At 44.2% G+C, this 20,282-nt stretch overlaps 1 protein-coding gene across 4 annotated transcripts in view; it reads right to left on the bottom strand.

Annotated features, from left to right (window-relative positions):
* Positions 1-20,282, bottom strand: part of Atp8a2 (ATPase phospholipid transporting 8A2) — a 512,095-nt gene that overhangs the window by 229,483 nt on the left and 262,330 nt on the right. The gene's annotated exons all lie outside the window — the stretch shown is intronic.

The raw sequence follows: 20,282 nt of genomic DNA, 5'->3' as shown, positions 1-20,282 counted from the left end.
CCTTTGAGCAGATGTCCCACCACTTGCTAGAATTCTAGAACTTGTCTGCATGGGACCACCTTCCCCGCTTTAACGGGTTCTTGGGGGGTTCTAAAACGTCAGTGCCATACACTGGGTGGCTCAACCGTGATGAGCTTCCTGTGCCTGCAGTTTGAACAAGGTGTTGGCATGGTGATGGGTTCCTTCCCCAATGGGTGATAGCACCTTCCTCCAGGCTGCTCTCCTGGCTTCCCAGGCTTGTTGGCAGTCCTTGAGGCTCCTTGGAGGCTACATTCCCCAGGTTTCTGCCATCATCTCCACAGAGCGTTCTGTTAGAGTGCCTGTGTCTAAAAGTCCCCTTCTTATAAGGCACAGCCATGTAGAATTAGGGACTATCCTAACAACATGAGATGATCCTGTTCCCAAACAAGGTCAGGTAATACATTCAGGGTTAGAATCTTACCCCCCCCCCAAAAAAAAGCAGGGGGTTCAATTTAACTTATAAATCATTTTACACTTACATTTCAACTTAAAACTCCCAATCACACGCACACTCACAGTTTCCTACTTACTATTACTATTGTTCAAGTTTACCATGGCTAGGAAATACACTTACACAACCACTCTGTATTTTCCTCTCAGTACAGTATTAAATGACTGGTGTATGATATAAAACAGGCTTGGTGTTAATGGTTTTGCCTAATTGTGGACTTTGGAAATGTTCTGAGCACAATTTAGGACAATTGAGCTGGGACACGCAGTGGATTATGTTAATAAGACACACTTCCACTTTCTATTAACCGTATTTCCAGTGGACAGTGGCTTTCCTAAGGTGGGGAACACTGGTATGGTGAGGAGCACTCCCAGGGTCTACTCCCCTACACATACTGTTTTAGTCACCTTTTGCATCACTGTGACAAAATACCTGACCTCCCCAATCAAAACAAATAAAAACAAAATCTAAAGGAAGGAAGGGGTTTTTTATCACACAGTATAAAGTCCATCATAGTGGGAGGTGTGACAGTAGGACCATAAAGCAGCTAGTCATATTACATTCACAGTCAGAAGAGAGATGAATGAGGATGGTAACTTACTTCCTCCTTTCTCCCTTTACATTTAGTTCCAGCACATTGGATGAGGCCACCCACTTTCAGAAAGGGTCTTCTCTCTGTAGTTAAACCTACCTAAAAAAAAACAAACCTAGATGTGTCTAGACACATGTCTCCTAGGTGACTCTTAATCTAGTCAAGTTAGCACATATGTACTTATGATAAAGATTAATTTATACATTAATCAACTATTCTCTCAGACAATAATAGAAAGAGCTAATTATAATAAAATACTATAATAAAGTTCTGTGAATGTGGTTGGGCCCTACTGTGCTGAGTGAGGTAGACTGCAAAGCTTCAGACGGTTGGGGGTGGGCTACTGTAGCTTCCACTCCGAATGATCTCCAATCTCCAAAACTACAGCTTGGCTCACCAGGAAGGCCTGTTGTTTGTACTGTATGCTAACCCATGTTCCACATCCAGGGGACCAAAGGATGTCAGCCTTACCATAGACACCCCAGAGCCATGCCAAGCACTGCTTCTTCTACCTGATCTAAAATTCCTGCTGGGAATTTTAATGGGTTTTGTTAGACCAAGTGAGTGCAAAGGTTCATGCCCCGATAGAAGCGGAGATAATTAAGTCAAATATGTTTGTGAATCACTGCGTAGCGCACAGCCGTGTAATGAAAATTCAAAGGAGATGATGCCGATAGGTGTCGCTTTGATGATGGTGAGTAGTGAGAAGCGCAGAGCCTTGGTTTTTAACCACTTCTAATGTTCCCATGTGACAACAGAGATCAGGCATGTTGGCCTCCTCCGGAGGAGTTATCCACAGTGCACTTTGCATGCTTAGCCTCTCATGAGCCTAACGTGCACATGAAGACACTTGACTATAGAAAACACCTTTGAGGAAGGCTAAGGTTGGGGGTTTCTGTCAGTAACAATCCATATAGGAGCCTCTGATGCAGAGCCCATGAGAGGAAGGCTGGGCCCATCGCCTGGCATCAGAGGTGTGTCTCAGACACCCAAGAGCTTTGTCAAGCTCACATATCTACGTCCACAGATATAACCCTACAACACAATTCTCCTAGCTTCTGAATATATCACCCTCCCTAAGATTCCATGACGTCGCATTCTCACTGTGTAAAGGTTTTGTGTTTATTTATGATCAGTAATTCAACTTTCCCTATTTTCTAAATTTAACAAGCAAAATTCTCTCTAGTGTCTTTCAGGTATTTGGGGAATATTCCATATTTATCAATGGCCAATTGCTATCCAGCAAGATGATGAAGCCCAGTGTCTTAAAAATATTTATATTAATCTGCTTTCAAGTTTACACATGGTCAACATCTTTAGAGTGTTAGATGGATGTCAGACTCAGTACTCACACAGGTTTCTCTGGCTTTTGAAAACTGCCTGGTGACTTTTAAACTTTTTTTTTTTAAGGTCTCTCCTAAAATACTAAAGGGCCAGGATAAAGCTTAATGGTGGGGCTCCCACCCAGCATGTGTACAGCCCTAGATTCAATCCCAGCACACAACACACAAAATAATAAAACCAAACCAAAACTCTGAATGTAAGAACTCAGGTTTTTCTTTAAAATTATTTTTCATTTTCACATGCAGTTGATATATTTAAGAAGGCTAGAAATCTCACAAAAAGAAAAAAAAATCTTAAATGATTGGCTTTCATTTTTGGCCAAAGTATCTAAGATTGCCACATTTTCTTAGCCCTTTGAGATGAAGTGCTAAACAAAGGTCCTAGTAGACATTCGCACATCAAACTGTGCTTATAGACACACCTGGTTAGACCTTGGCACTCACTAATATGCTACAAACATCTAGAAATATCCTACGAGCCACCGCAACCCAGCCAGGGTGGGAGTCATTTTCCTTCATGATCCGAACTTCTTCTCAGAATCCAACTCACAGGTACACCACCAGGGTGGATTCATCAGTGACCTCTCCTTTCTTCATCTTAGATTTCCACACTGTTAATATTACTGCCTACATTTAATTCATGTCCCCCATTTTTTTATCCCATAAAGAACAGCTCAGCTCAGCTCAGCTCCTCATCATTCTTCTTGTCCACTCCTCCTGGTTTTGTGGCTATCAGGAACTAAGGAACTAAAGTCACAGGAACTAAAGGAAACACCACTGGTCTCCTTCAAAATCACGCCCCTTCTCTCTGCTGGGGGCAAGCAGCCTGGGTGGCCTCTACTGGTCAGCTGGTCCCAGGTTTTGCAGTTCAATGAATGCTTTGAAGGCTCTCTGTGAGCATTTTGGTGTGCATTTCTTCTGCCTGCTCAGACTCTGCATTTTACATTATTTCTCCCAGTTGTATCAGTACGGATTTCCCAAGCTGTACCTCATTTTGTTATTTCCTGTCTCTATTTTGATCTCCTTGAGGTATAATTATAACATTTCTGTCCTTACAGAGTCTTGAAATCTCCCCCCATGGTTCAGGATCATCTGCCAACCTCATCAATGTGAAGTTTATCCCTCCTTAAATAAAGTGAGATGCATTGCACAAATCCCACAGCATCAAGCCACAAGTGGTCCTTGCCTTTTATGTCCCATTTTATTTGCTGTCTTTCCACTGCTTTCCATCTGTGACTCATCTTCAAGCCAAGCTGAATTTATCTTCTACTACAACAGGCTAGAATTTTGCTGTGAAAGAAAGAAAGAAAGAAAGAAAGAAAGAAAGAAAGAAAGAGAGAGAGAGAGAGAGAGAAAGAAAGAAAAAGAAAGGGAGAGAGAGAGAGAAAGAAAACAACAAAGAAAGAAAGAACCTCAACCTATACTTTATCAGTGTCATGCTCACATCTTCCCCATTGACTTAGTTATTCAAGTAAAAACTCAGGCTCTAGTTTTAACCCTTTCTAATCCACACTGTTCTTGTTCCAGTATATCTGATGCCTATATTTACTATATAGTATTATTCTGCAGTGTAACTAGCTAATAATAAAATCAAACTTCTTTCCTGGCACTCTCTAGCATCCCCTGTGGAGGCTGTGGTGCTGAGAGTCGATGGTGCTTTGTGAGAGTTGTCACACAGGAATCATGCAGACACCAAAGAAAAACGGGTTTCTTCCTCTCCTCGATGAATGCAGCCATTCTCCTGTTCTTCTTGCGGCAGAAGCTCAAGAGAAAAGAGCCCTCGCTCTGTCACGCTTTCCGAGCTCCTCTCCTTCCGGACAAGGTAGGGAGAGTCTCCTGTGGATCCACTTTCCAGCTCTAACGCAGACATTGAGAGTTGTACACACTCGCATTTCTCTTTATAAAGCAAATCTATATTCTGCAACCCTGTGGTGCACAGCTGGGGCAGAGGCACACTTATCTCGCCACCTTGCCACCTTGTTGGAAGGAACAGCAAGTAGAAATGTTGTAGTACATCCAAAAAGTTGTCAGATGGAAACAAACCCTGGCGAGGATCCAGGCGGCATGTGCCCCAATCCCAGCCATTTCGCCGGCAGTTCTACCATATGTAAATTGAGCAGCTGTTAGCAGAAGCAAGCCAGCTGAGAACTGAAGAGTTTAGGGCACACAGACACATTTGTGGGCCTTTCAGACCCAGGCCCCTTCCCTCCCTTCACCACAATCTCTTCCAACTTCCTACTCTGCCTTCCCTCACCCCACACTTGCTGCTCACCCGCCCCCCACATAGTTTTATCAGCCACTGCTGGCTGGGTTCAAGTGCCCAAGCCACAGTGGTAGACCTCAGAATGAGAGTACAGGATGTAACAAAATTCCTGGGTCCTACAGCCTTCTTAAAGATTAAACTTTAGCAAATGCTGGCAGAAGAAGGGGAAAGAAAGAGAGGAAAGACAGAGATCACATAGCCAACCAAAGCAGGGGACAGATAGCATAACAACCCGGAATTTGCAATCAGTGTCTCTGTTTGTGAGAAACCCTGGAATCTTAGGATTCAAGCCTAGCCCACCACTTTCTGGGGATACCTTGAACCCTCTCTCAAAAAAAAAAAGGTACCAAGTTAGTCCAGGCAGGTTGAGGAGCACGCATTAGCACAAACACAGCACTACCGTCACAAGCATAAGATGCATACGACTCGTTTTCCATTATTTAAACTTCGAAGGTCACTCCTGCCTTTCTTTTATTACAGAGAATGAACTGAATATTAGTTTAGGAAGTGCATTTTGTTTATTTCTGAAGGACAACATACATGAAACATTACCTAGATTTCTGTCTTCAGGTACTTGCCTTCTTGACATTCTTCAAACTACTTTTGCTTCTGGCATTCCATTAAATCTCCCCTCCTGTCTGTCAAACAAATCCAAGAGAGGGGGGATAAAAAACACCCCTCACACTGAATTCAGTGAAATTTCTCCTACCTGATTTCTCTTTCCTGCTCTGTCTTACATCACAGCTGCTGGGTGTGTCCTCCTGCTTCTCTATCTACACATCCACATGCCATCTGCTCAATTATTTTAAGATAAACTGCAGCCAGTCTTTTGAAAGTCATCCAGACCATAGTCAAATCTAATCCACTGCCCATATTTACAAATAACTTCATAAAGTTTTATTGGAACACAGACTCGTGCACACACTTGCATGGCTTCTTCTGGACAATTAAAATGTGACAATTAAAACTGTGGCTGCACAGATAGGAAGCCCAAAATATCTATTAACCAGCCTTTGCAGAGAAAGATTGCCATCTCTTTGTGCAGACATGCCTCCTAAGTTAAACCTGACTTTGTGCTCCCAGGTAATTGTGTTGGCTACATGTCCCATAGGCTGCGACAAATTGACATGAACATTATAATTAACAGCTTGTCTTTGTGTCACATTTTGAATTAATGAAAGCATGGACTTCACCCAGGAACAGCAGCTTCCTTCCAGACACAGCCTCTGCTTATCACACAATTATCAAGTGTGAGTCTACCTGACCTTGTAAGTTTCTCCAAGGTCCCATCGCTTTGCCTCTCTAGCTTTTCCTCTTGTTCTCCCTGGGGATCTATCCTCCTCCTGCATCAGTTGTATTTCTAACACAAAAACTTCCAACAGGCATTTGTTCACCAGTATCCTCTAAGCTATGGCATCCAACTTTAATCCAAAATGCCACGCTCCTTGGTATCAGGTACTATAGCCACCCAGTAGACTGTGCTAGGATTCATTAAATCAAAGATTTCAAAATGGGGTCCTAGAGCTGCTAACTGGGTGATATTTTAGGCATTGGGCTTGTGCCCACATCAGCCCCCTCCCCGCCTTTCCTTAAATGTTTTCCAGCTATCAGGTAGAACACATCCCTGTTCCCTTCTGTAAGGCATTGGGCTCTGCCCTCTGTTAGAGGCCAATATAGTGCATCATGACTAGGTTACAGCCTGTCTCCTCCACAGCCTGTCAGTGCCCAAGGGCGGCCTTTGCACACTGGAAGCGCTGAAGTACAGTGGACACTCAGTAAAGCACAGATGACTGGTGAACTACATGGTGCTCTTCAAACCAGTGGAGGAGACACAAACCCACACCACTGAGTGTGCTAGCTTCAGTTCACTCCTCACTGGAAGTCTCCGGAGAAAGTGAAGAAGGACAACCCTGCCCAAGGATATGGCCGTGGCCTCACAGATGGCCTTTCCGAGTATTGCAGCAGTGGGCCCAGTTCTCAGCTGGACCAAAGGCTGATGCGCTCAGCTGGCTAGAGATGGGGATGGGATGTGGAGAAGGCAATGGGGAAGAAAGGTGATGCTTTATTCACGCAGCAACTGACACCCCACACTGAATTTTATTCAATCAAAATAGCTGAATGTATACCACATGTCAGGCACCCTGTGCTGTGCCTAGCAAAGTTCTTGCGGTAAAAGAGAAGGATGAAGAAGAAGAAACTTAACACAAAGAGAAAGCAGAAGGATAATTTGATTTTATTTTTATATTGGGAAAAGATGATTTTACAAAAATAGGTGATCACTATTCTTTTTTACCAATGAAGACAAATCAAAAAGAGTGGGGCTAAGGTTGCGCATGAGGTGTCCTGACCTTAGGCAAAAGAAGCATCAGAAGGCGAAGGCACAGAACATGGTGTGTGGTATGTGCCTTACAATATTCTTTCCAAGAGTGTGGGAATGTGGGAAGCCCTTTTTGAGGAATGAGATAAATTATCAAGACACCTCTTCTGGTCATGAATGATTTTATGTCTTATCCAGGCCCCCATATAGAATAGATTATGTAATTCAGTGTTTTCAACTGCCATCTACCACTATCACTGGAGAAACTATTAAGATACAGAGTGTGAGAGGGTAGACAAAGTTACAGAGACCAGAAGAGAGATGTGACTACCATGTTAATACAAACTAAAAGCTGGGATTCCTGGCGGGAAGAACATAGCTTTGGGCCACTGCCTGGGTCTCAATCTCCTCTTAGCCACCCATGAGGTAAGGTTAGCAAAGAAGGGAACACACATACACTCACTGATGTCAAGTGTCCACAACAGAATGTCAGTGGCTGTCTTAGGAAAGGTGACATTCGCAGTGACTTCTATTTTGTCCATTGTTTTCCGGTTCTGTGATAAGCATCTATTCCTCTTGATGTTGGAGGAGGGGTTGTCTCCTGACATCCAAAGCTCTGGCTTGGGTTTTGACTAATATAATCCTTCATGCCTTCTTTATTATGCTATAAATGAGTTCTCTGTTCGCTGGAACACCTGCTGTCACTCAGATTGCTTTCCTCTTAGGCGCTGATGACTTTCACACACACAGCTTTATTCATCTGTGCTTCACCATATGTATAGCTATGGAACATTGTTGCATGACTGCGCATTGTTCTTACATCCATGCATTCAACTTTTCATTTGTGGGGAAACAACACCCCTGATAGGTAATAAGAACTCTGGCCAGCCATAGTTATTCTACATTTTGGGTGGGAGTTTTAAACATTGTCAATAACTTCCAAATGTGTATGCGTTCCAGGTTTGTTCATACCCATGGGACAAAATAACACCATCGTGGGAGACCTTGCCTTCTTTCAAAGCTAAGCTAGTTATTTTTCTGGGGTAAACTATGCTTTTAAGATGAGTATATGAGTTTTGCCATTTTACAAGAAGGCTGATGGTCTGTTCTGTTATCATGTAGCATGCTGCTCCACCTTAGCTCAGGGGTTGAATTCCTTACAAAGGATACTACTGACCAGAAACATTTCAAGCAAAATGCAGACCCACAGAAATGATTTATTTATATCAGTGAACTTCTTTTTTTCATTTTTCGTTATTATTTTTATATTAATTACAGTTTATTTACTTTGTATCCCAGCTGTAGCCCTCTCCCTCATCTCCTTCCTGTCCCTCTCTAAGTCCACTGATGGGGGAGGTCCTGTCCCCTTCCATATGATCCTAGCTTATCAGATCTCTTCAGGGCTGGCTACAATGTCCCCTTCTGTGGCCTAGCAAGGCTGTTCTTCCCTTGTGGGGGAACGGGGAGGTCAAAGAGCCAGCCACTGAGTTCATGTCTGAAACAGTCCCTGTTCCCCTTACTAAGAATCCCACTTGGATACTGAGCTGTGATGGGCTATATCTGGGCAGGGGTTCTAGGTTATATCCAGTCATGGTCTTGGTTGGAGAAACAGTCTCAGAAAAGACCCCTGGGCCCAGATATATTTGGTCCTTGTGGAGCTCCTGACCTCTCCAGGTCATACTAACTCCCCCTTCTTTCATATGATTCCCTGCACTCTGCCCAAGGTTTGGTTTTAAGTCACAACAGCATCTGTTTTGATACACTGCTAGGAAGAATCTTTCAGGGGCCCTCTGTGGTAGGCTCTTATCCTGTTGCTTGTTTTCTCCTATTTCCAATGTCCATCCCATTTGTCTTTCTAAGTGAGGATTGATCATCTTACCCCGGGTCCTCTTTCTTGCTTAGCTTCTTTAGGTAGACAGATTTTAGTGTGTTTATCCAATGTTATATGTCTGATATCCACTTATAAGTGACTATATACCATGTGTGTCTTTCTGCTTCTGGGATACCAGAATGATCTTTTCTAGTTCCCACCATTTGCCTGCAAATTTTATGATTTCTTTGTTTTTAATTACTGAGTAGTATTCCATTGTGTAAAAGTACCACAATTTCTGTATTCATTTCTCAACTCCAGGTTCTGGCTATTCTGAATAAAGCTGCTACAAACATGGTTGAGCAAATGTCCTTGTAGTGTACTTGAGCATCTTTTGGATATATGCCTAGGAGTGGTATAGCTGGATCTTGAGGAAGCACTATTCCTAATTGTCTGAAAAAGTGCCAGATTGATTTCCAAAGTGGTTGTACAAATTTACATTCCCACCAGCAATGGAGGAGGGTTCCTCTTATCAGTGAACTTCTTAACAATGAACTGAGTATTAGTTTAAGTAGTGCATTTTGTTTATTTCTCCTTGAGAGGCTGAGGTGTGATGCAAAGTAATCAGATCAGCCCTAATTGGCAGCAACCAAGCTCAGGTTTATTGGCACAGCTCTCTGGCAAGAATCACCAATTCCAGGGCACTGAGCCAGAGAAGTCATGCAAGGGATCCAAGATGGATAGTTCTTAGAGTCCCAGGTTTTTTTCCATTTAAGGTCTTGATTCGGATGTCTGGTGGTCACCCAGGAGGGGAGCTGGCACCACCTAGAACTTGGTATTGCACCATCTGGGTAAGGGGGTCTTTATAATGTGGGTGGGGCTGTAACGATCGGGAGCATGGGCCCCAGCCTAACACTCCAAGTATTGAAATTTAAGTATCGTCACCAAGATCCCCCTGGAACACAACCATTCTGCATTGTTGCTTTAACATCCCAGAAAATGGAATCTCCATTTTCACACAGAGCTTTTGGGAGTGCCCACACAGAAGAAGAAAAGAGGTTTGGGAGACAAAAACAGTAATTCAGAGACAGGGTCCAATAGAGGTTGTTAGATCCCAAAGACATTCAGGACTAATGGCTAATGGTGGTGCCTATTAGCATACCAAAAGGCAAGCTGGCCTTAAGGCCCACTCAGTACCTGTGGCTCCTCTCTGGTCTCACCCAGGCCCCTACCCTAAACCTCTCCAGCCCAAGGCCTTTACTTCCTTTCCCCCAGCTTCTGATTCCCATGAACCTGCTATTTCAGCCATGCAGACTTGATTCTCCTGGCTCGCTCTTTTAGTCCGCCACTCTTGGATTTCTTTGTTCGATGAGCTCCCTGGTGCCTACTTCCTCTTGGCCCCTCCCTCTTCTCTTCCTCTTTCACTCCACCCCCACCTCTCCACTTCGGCCCTGGTTCAGTCTGCTGGCCATGTTTTCTCTCCCTGCTCTGGACTCTTCTAGATGCCTCTGGCTGTTCTCTTCCTCATACTTACAATAAAAACCTTCTCCTCAACTACAGCTTTGGCTCAGTCATGTCTTCATTTCTTTCAGGGACCACAAGGACACCAGAGTTCTAAATGACAGTACGCTGTGCATTAGACAAACAGTGGACACTCCCAGATTCCACCTTATCTTCAAACCATTGATAAGTCTAAACTCTTTATAACCTGAAATGTGTCTGAAATAAATACGTGAATATTCACGAGTCTTTGGTGGACTCCTGCTCTTTAAGTAAACAAGCCTACTGCTGTGATGATGTGTTCCTTGACTCAATTCACAAATATTTACATTAGTCCCCATCTGCAACTCCCATGTGTATGTAAACGTGTGACTGTGAGTGTGCATGCATGTGCATGTGCATGTATTCAGTGTTTGCTTTCCATCATCTAATCTGGTGTTTTGCCTTACTTTACTAGCACTGGGGGTAGACCTTGGGGCCTTGCATATGCTGGGAAGCTACATTTTCTGTCCTTCAGCTTTTGAGATAAGTCTTACTACATAGGCCAGCCTCAGCCAGCGTCTTGAGTGCTGGGATTACAGGCATGCAATATCACACCTGATCCCTCCAGTGTAGTCTTTAAACCAAAGACAGTGTTACAGTACATTCTGTCATTTGACTACAGCAGGAGACACACTCTATCAGCCACCTGGGTGACCCTGGATGTTCTACGTCAGCACTCACAGAGTCAACCCTTTATCCAGAAAAAAAAAAGTCAAGAGTGGAAAGCATTTCCACTAAATATATACCATGCTGGTCAAAGGAGTTTGGGACGATGACAGGAAGGCTGTAGGTACAAGAGCCCGGTTGAGTTATTGTAGCTTGAATTCTTCCCTGAATTCCCTCCTTAAAACAATAAACAGGTCCATAAAACCCAAGAACTCCACAGCATCCACCTCTTGCATAACATGTAGTGAGCTGTTAGACAGCAGGCAGGGATTCTGCATTGAACTTCTTTAAGGAATTCATGTTAGACATATTAAACAGGAGAAACTGAAAGAAACAGGAGAAACTGTGTGTGTGTGTGTGTGTGTGTGTGTGTGTGTGACAGAGAGAGGGAGATTGAGAGAGAGAGAGAGAGAGAGAGAGAAAGAGAGAGAGCACAGATAAAGATACTCAACCATGAGGAGAAATCAGTGCTGAGCACTACCTCTGAGATTACCCCACTTTGGAGGCTATAAACACTGAGAAGGACTGAAGCTAACACCAGAGGCTCCCTTCAGTTCACTTGTTTATTACCCTTTAAATACCAGCAGAAAAAACAGGAGACCTTGGTGTAATGGTAGCTAGCCCCCATTCACACAGACAAAGCTACCAATCTCTACCTACTGCCTTCTGTTTTTTGGAACTGAAGCCAACCCCTTGGTATTGACGTCAGGCCCATCTCCATCTGAATTTGCTTTCTAACACTTTCCACTGGAGGCAAGGGTACTACAGTCTGTTCCAGCTGAATGCTCATTAGCATATTACAGATTTTAGGGAACAACCTAATTAGCAAGATTCATAGTTAGGTTTTATTGCTGTGAAGAGACATGACCATGGCAACTCTTGTAAGACAACATTTAATTAGGGCTGGCTTACAGTTTCAGAGGTTTAGTTCATTACTGTCATAGTGGGAAGCATGTCATCATGCAGGCAGACATGGTGCTGGAAGAGCCATGAGTTCTACATCTTGATCCAAAGGCAACAGAAGGAGACTGTGTGTCACACTGGGCATAGCTTGAGCATATAGACCTCAAAGCCTGCCTCCTTACTGGAGAAAGTGTGCCATACCTCCTATTAGTGTCACCCCAATGGGCCAAGCATTCAAAAAGCATGTGTCTATGGGGGCCAATTCTATTCAAACCACCACACAAATGTATGTATTTATTTCTGCATGGAAACTCTGCCCCTGATGTATACAATAGTATCCAAACCATTTCCCTTGACTGTAGATTATAAAGTGCTAGAATGAATGAGAGTCTGAACTGGGAGCAGATATTTTATTTTATTTCTCCTCTAGCTTCTCCCTTTAGCTTAGTAAAGCCAAAGAAAAGAGGAAACTGAAATCAAACAAAACAAACCAGCAGGTGTAAGATAGGCCCGATTTTACAAAAGCCTGGTGAGGAGGGCATAACTACATTTTTATTTAACAACACTGGACCCAAAGAAGGATGGAAAATATTGCCAGAGTTTAAATAATCGGTATCACCATTGGTTTCAGACCCAGGTCCCAAGTAAACAATTCCTAAATGTGACAGAAGGAATAAATGACCCAGTCTTTAAAACCCAGTTAAATGGGGCCCCTAGCATGGGGCCGGGAAACCCTGAGGGTATTCAACGCAATCCTTTCCTGAGTCTTCTGCAGGGCAGAGTGAATAGGGGAACAGAAGAAGGGTGAGAAAGTGCATCAGAAACCAGGGCAAGGCTCTTGTGATTCTGTGTTGTAAGGCTTAATTTGTAATCCCAGAGCAGAAAGAGGAAGTTCGGAGAGAGCATAAGGTGAACAAGGGTAGCTGGTGAAGGTGACCCCAGACACGAAGGGAAGCCCTACACAGGGACAGGGTGGGGGGTGGGGAGGATCCTCCAGATCAACCCTGAGCCTGTGAATACATCAGTGAAACACAGTGAAAGATCCTCTATCTTCTAGGGCCTGAGAGGATATTTGCAAGCTCCCTTCCCTGCCCTGGGCCCAAAATAGGCAGGGTCTTCAGAATTAATATGACAGCAGCTGTTTTCCAAGAAGCACACCTGTGGAAACAAGGCTCCCAATTCGAGTTCCACACTGTTAGGCATCTCTCTGCAGTGATTCAAAATTCCCACCGTGCATTCAGTGGGGGTGTCTCCTGAGGAGCCCACACTTGTGGAAACAGCACTCTGGGCAGGATCTAGGATTGTCCTGCTGGCCCTCATAGCTCAGAGTGAGGTGTTCAGGTGCCTTGAATAGCAGCTAGAGAGACACTGCTATGGCCTGAAGTGCCAGTTTCTCTCAAGGCAGAGATGCTCTGTCTATTTCGTGGACCACACAACCGCCCACAATCCAGAAAACAAAATATAAACCTTATTCCTGGCTCGACTGAGGATGGGGGCTCAGTATAGACAAAAAGTGGGCAAGACACTGCTCCCGCTTTTACCTCCAGTTTTAAAGCAGGTAACACTATTGGCCACATATTGTACCCTCTACACTTTCACAAACACATCCACAGGATAGCCACAGAAAATGTGATCCCAGCCACTTCCTAAACAGCTGTTGAACGAATGGTAGAGGCAGGATTCAAAGCCAGGTGTGTCTCACTTCCAAGCTTTATCCCCTTTCACCTCTGAGCTTCACACTGGGAATTTTAGGCGTTGTTAAATTTACTCTGAGTTTTTGACATTTGATAGAGATTATAAAAACAGGCTTTTGTTTTAACTGGATGGGGACACAGTATGTGGTTCTTTGAAAGATGAGCCTGGCAGGCAGGGTGTACAGGAAGGAACCTTGCAGGTGATTTGATCCTGCTAGCTGCCCCCCCCAACCCTTGAACTGTGAGAAGTCAGAGGTACAGACCGCTCAGGCAGGTGAGCTGCAAAGGCTGGCCTGGGCCGGAGCTTCCTCTCCAAAGCCAGGCTTCTGGCCAGTTAAAGATCTCCATCTGGAGTAGTTTCCTGTGTGGAGGTTTTGCAGAGTTAATGTCCTGTCCATAACTGGACATTAACTGGGCAAATGGGTAGGAAATTACAAAGGGAACTATATTCCCAGTGGCTCCTCATGCTGGAGGAAATGAAAGGATTTAAGCAGATCTGGCCTGAATAAATATTTTCTCTATAAAAGTTAATCTACAATTACATTTAATGTGAAATATTATATAGAAAAACATCCCGCGTGTTTTTGTTGCTGAAGGACACTTCTAGTTTGTATTTTATTACTGGCCTGCAGTTTGGGTTGGGAAACCTCCCTCGGGGAAGTTTGTTTGGGTAATGGCTGACTACAGCCCCAAGCATTTCTAGCCATCTGGGACACAGGTTCTGATGGGCATGCGGAAGTGCACTGTGTTTTCTGGAGGCTTTGAGATTTGCTTTTTAGTACTGCAAATATCGATCTGCCATGTGGGTCTCCTTTGGCTTTAAGAGGGAATACAAACGTGGTAACGCCACAACCATTTCTCTGTTTACCTACAGCATTCTGTGGGCTCTGCCGTTTTGCTGTTTTACAAAACACCAACAGAGGAACGGATTTCTTTTTGCAGTATTTGAATATACTAAGTAACACTTCTGAGCAGCATGGAAGGTGGCGTGTTACCCAAGCTCAAAGCCCAGTCAGGTTTCCTGGCTTAGACAGCCTGCCATCCTTAGGTAAATTTACACAGAAATGCTTTCTCTGTGGTCTGAGCGGGGAAGGGCCCCTTTCAAGCTAACCATGGCAGACTGAACAAGCGCCCCGAGCATTTTCATACCCTAATGTCTGGACACTGTCAATTTTACCTTAAAAGTAAAAAAATAAAAAATAAAAAAAATAAAGGAAGTTTCTGTGGAATTCTGGATCTTGAGATGGGGAGCTTATCTGAGATGGCCCAGGGTGAAACACTAAATGTAGTCTTAAGTGTGCACAGAAAGCGGGTTTCACTACAAAAGAAAGCACATGGGGCCGGAGGCCCAGGAGATGCTGAGTGGGCATGCTGTAAAGATGGAGGAAGGGACACAGAGAGTATGTAAACTGAAACGACCTTAGAGTTTAGCATCCTCATCGCCACCCTGTTTCTGCTTCTTCCCTCAGAGTATCCAGGCTCATTGCACACGGAGCCAGGCTGGAGGGAGAGAAGCTTAAATGCAGAATCTTAGTCGAAGCTTAAATGCAGAATCTTAGTTGGAGGTGAGCGCACAGAGACAGCTTCGGTGAGACAGATGGTTTAACTAGGGGCGGGGGTGGTTATTTAAACTTTTGGGAGTAGGTAGAGGCTTTGGGAGTGAGTTTACATCATTGGCTGAAGCCAGGGTGCTGGGAATGCCTTATTTTCCTGAAGAGGAATTCTAAGTGCTTACTGGACATGGCCTTATCAAGACAGGAAGTCTGCCAGGCTACATGACCACCTCAAGGGTGGCAGAGGTGGGGAATCATAAGACTATGTGCACCAGGACATGTAAGCCCAGGGCAGGGAGGGAGCTGTCCTACTCCTGTCTCAAGATGAGATTTTCAGGGTTTGGACACACCCTGACCTCACTCTTGTTACAGGACAGCTGCTCTGGTCACACAGCTCTCTGGCCTCATATCTCTGGAAGCTAAAAGTCACAAGGAAACAGATTCCCCACCCCCACCCCGAGGTCTCAGAACCTTCAGAGAATAACTGCATTCTAAACCATTTAAGCTGATGCTATGTATGTGGGACTCTGGGAGGAGTGAAACATCTTCACTCTCTCCTGCCCTTCCCTTCTTCCCTGTCACATGCTTCACAAAGTTAGTCACAGTAACACCTACTGTGACTCCATGGCCTTTCCTATCATCTTATCACTGTACCCTGTGCCTCTCACCACAGTGCCCTCAGTCTCTTCCTTCTCTTACCTCAGGGTCCCCAACTCCCTCCCACCCTCTCGCTGTAGCGACTCCTCACAGTCTCTACACAGGACAGTACCATCTACTCCACACCAATAAGAAAGTAATTCTCCCTACAAAAGAACTCACCAAAGTATTTCTTTAAATGCTGCATACCACTGATGGATTTGAAAGACACAAATCCAAAACACTTTCCTGAGCTTCCTGCTCAGCCTACCGACCTGCACATGGAAAGGTACCACATGCATAGGCAAGGCGTAAGCTTGTGAAGCTACTCACCTTTGCTGAAGCTTAGTTTTCTTGTCAGACAAAAGACATGTCCACACGCATGAAGCAAATAACACAAACAAAACCTTCTAGTTGTTGTGGTACAATACAATATGAATGTTCAGTCACACATGCTGGATTTCTTGTTATCCCACAACACGTGATGTCTAACCATAGGTCACCAGACTGAACTTTTGTGGTCCCTTTGGAGATACAACTTAAAACTACTGATCAAATAAGAAATAAAATCTGCCTGGATCTCTCTAGTCATACCATTTACATGTATTTCCTCATGGACAATTTCTTCTCAATGTCAATATGGGGGACACGGTTGGACGTCAGAAACAACAGAGTACTGTACAGTGAAAGGACAGAGATGTTTTAAGAAATGTGAATGTCTGGCACAAAACCAAGGTGAAGCCAGGGACATAAGAGACAAAGAGAAAGCCACACAGGAAGCAACATCCAGCATTAACTGATCAATGGCACAAAATCTCCAGTAACCGGAAAGCATTCGATAGGGCAAGGAGAGTCTCAGCTTCTAGCCCTAAAAGCCACCTAAAAGCTCCACTGTGGTATATTTCCTTCAACACTCACAAAACCCCTATGGTTAAGGCCAGCTAGAGCACCATGCCATTGACAAGAGCTGGCAAAGGCAGCCACCTGCTTCCCAAGCTAGACTTGTGTGACAGTTGCTCATGCTGACCTGGGCAACTTAACCAGACAGACAACCAACCTCAGGCCTAGAGCATAAGGGACCATATCTGCAAGATGGTGCTGTTCCCTTTCCCCAATGCCTGCACCCTGGTGAGGGGTTTTCTGGTGTGCTTTCGGCTCTGGGAATACTCATTCAGAAGGCCTGGGTAGAACAAGCCAAACCAAGGGTTTGAAGGAGACTTATACATGGTTGATATCCCCATTCCTAACCCTGATCTCAGAGTGTGTAGAAAACTTCTAGGCTCATTTCCACTGTTGAACTAAAACTTTTGGCAAGGCTTTCCAGATATGTGACCATGGAGACAGAAAGTAGAAAGTAGAATGGAAGACTTAAGGGAAGTCTTCTAGTGTCAGGCTGTTTGGTTTCCTGTGTGTTCTCTGGTTGCTGGATGAGGAAGCCCCCTTAAGGTTTACATGGTTGACAGCACATGACCATAGGTTTGTCCAGACACTTCAAGAACAACTTGTGCCAATACTTCTATGATACCTTGGAAACAGGGACATGGTTTCCGTTCTTTATTCAGTTCCTAACACAAGATACTCCTATTGAAGGGAACTTCAACATAACACCTACTTCTGTATCTCCCTGATCTCAGAGAACAACCCAAGGAGGAGAGGTATGTGCTGTGGACCCATATGCCACAGTTAGCTTGTGAAATGGAGAAAGAGCAGGTGAGAGCAGTTAGTATGTGACAGAACCTCACAGACTTGATAATCACGGAAGTTATGTGACTTCCATCCCCTCAGGCCCTGGCTCTCATTCAACACCAGACAGTACTGCTCCAGGCTCTGTGCTCACCTTCTGCCTGCCCAACTCATCTTCAGGTCACATTTTCAAAGCCCACCTATCCATGACAGTCCTACAAATCTATCCCCAGGCAAGATCTATCTCCTGAATGCTGAATACGTATGTTAGCTATCTTCTAAAATTGTTTAAGTACTGTCACAGGACCATCTCCAAAAGCACATAGCTGTGTTCATTGAACTCATCTGCCTCAGCTTTATAATAACAGCATCCATTTATCAGTCACTTTACACATTTGTAAAGTGTGTAGTAACTGCTGCTTTGGGGCAGGCAGAGAAGGAGAGAGATGAGTTTATCAGCATGGTGTGGGAATCTATGACACCATCAGGATTCCTGTCGTCTCACTCACAAACAGGAAAATATGAAATTAGAACTGGGAAATACTATTTCACATTTGGGAGGCTAGTGAACGTCAACTTCTCTACTCTAACAGGGTAGGTTTCATCCTGATGGCTGCCTAGGGTTAAGAATCCAGGTACTTGGCCAGGCTGAGTTCTAACCTTCCAAGCTTACATTGCTGTGGTGGAATTCATATCCACAGAGCTATGGAGCCGAGAGCCCCATGATCGTGTCAGCAGCCCCTTGGACCACTCCAGGTTCCCAAAGGCCACCTGCTTCTCTTAGTGTACAGCCTCCTCCTCCTTCAAATAAACAACAGCCCATTAAATTCTCCTCATTTTACAAACCTATTTTCTTTCAACCTAGGGGGGTGGACTGAGAGACCACTTTTGTGGTCCTAGGGACAGGATCCAGAGTCTTGTACACGCTGAGCATGCAGTTTGCTGCTGACTTACATTCCCAAACATCCCCACAGCACCAGAGTTAAATGGCCTATGCAACAGCATGGGCCCACTCAAGTAATCTTCCCTTTTAAAGGTCAGTCATACCATGTAACAGAACCAAATGATGCAGGTAAAGCCATGATATCCTTGGAGATTATGCAGAGGGTAGGAATCCTGGTGTGTATTAGAAAGTTGCTACAAACTCTTCTCTCTCTGTCTCTACCCACCCAAAATGTCAGCAATCAGCACAGCCTTTGCTCACATGCGCAGAATGCTCTAGCTATACAGATCTTCCAACAACAAAGAAACACCAGTTGAATGCTATTTTAAAAGAATACAGAAAACCCCAGTGGGAGAGGATGGGAAAAGCAGTTATGGCCACACAGTAATCAGAAGAAATCTTCTGTGTCCAAGTCCTATAGAGAGACCAGAGATACTAAGATAACAACACATTGTCAATGCTGGAGACTATCATTTCATTTGCAGGCAAATGGGTGGCACTAGAAAAGATCATCCTGAATGAGGTAACCCAGAACCAGAAAGCTCACATGGAATATACTCACCTATTAGCAGATATTAGCTATATAATACAGGATAAACATACCACAATCCACAGACTTAAAGACACTAAGTAAGAAGGAGGACCCTAGGGAGGATACTTAATTCTCATTCAGAAGGGCAAATAGAATAGACACTGGAAGAGGTTGAAGAGAAGGAACAGAATGAGAGCCTACCATAGATGTCCTCTGAAAGGGACCAAGAGAGCCAGGGCCCCTGGGAACCTACAGAGACCGATGTGCCAACCAAGGACCATGTATGAAGAGGACCTAAATCCCAGAAGTGACCAATAGGCAGCTCAGACTCCATGTGAGTTCCCTAGTAAGGCAAGCAGAGGTGGTCTCTGGCATGGACTCTGTTGCCTGCTCTTTGATCACTTCCCGCTGCTGGTGGGGTGCTTGCCAGGCCACAGAGGAAGAGGATGCAGGCAGTCCTACTGAGACTTAATAGGGTGGGATCAGCTGGTAGGGGAAGGGGAGCTTTGCCTTTCTGAAAAATAGGGGTGGAAAATAGGGGGGAAGAGAGTGGGAGGGTGGGACCAGGAGGAGACAAGGGAGGGGCTACAATCAGGTTGTAAAGTGAATAAATTATAAAAAATAAATTTAAATTAAAAAACCTCATTTCATTAGCAATGAGAGAGATAAAAAATTAGAACCAGGATATATCATTTCATAGTCCAGTCCAGACAAACCCTAAAAGTACACCTTGGCAAGAATTTATACCTAAATGCTTTTTATGAACTCACTCAAGGATATAATTCTGCATTATTTAGTGAGGTTAGACAAGTGTGTTCTCCAATACCAAGCAATTCTACCCTAACATATTATACATTATAAAAATATTTAAACAAGGGAATTTGTACTATTTTTGTAGTCACATCGCATGGAAAAGCCTAAGTCTGGCAACAAGCTAAATATCTATTGACAGGAGAATAAAAAGTATTTATCCAATAGAATTTTATGCAGCAGTGAAGATGAACATACTGTATCTACATGAGTTAACATGGATTAAACATAAGCAACCTTCAGTGACAAAAACCATACTGCAGAAAGCAGTGCAATTCCATTTATAGGCCTTTAGCTACAGAGCAAACAGATAGTAATATTGATCACAGATAAGTTAAGAAAAATGGAGAAGGGGCTGGGGAGAAGGCTGGGGCCAGAGAGGGGTAACAGTGCTTGCTAGCAAGCCTGATGACCTGAAGTCAGTGCCTGGGTCCCACACGGTGGAAGGAGAGCATGGACTTCCACAAGTCTCCAAATGCATGCTGCCGCTTGTGCACATGCGTGTAAATACATACTGCACTAA

This window comes from Meriones unguiculatus, chromosome 9, assembly GCF_030254825.1.
Source record: "Meriones unguiculatus strain TT.TT164.6M chromosome 9, Bangor_MerUng_6.1, whole genome shotgun sequence".
In the NCBI taxonomy this organism is placed as follows: Eukaryota; Metazoa; Chordata; class Mammalia; order Rodentia; family Muridae; genus Meriones; species Meriones unguiculatus.
The sequence above is the reverse complement of the archived record's forward strand: the minus strand, read 5'-3'. Positions and strand labels throughout refer to the sequence as shown.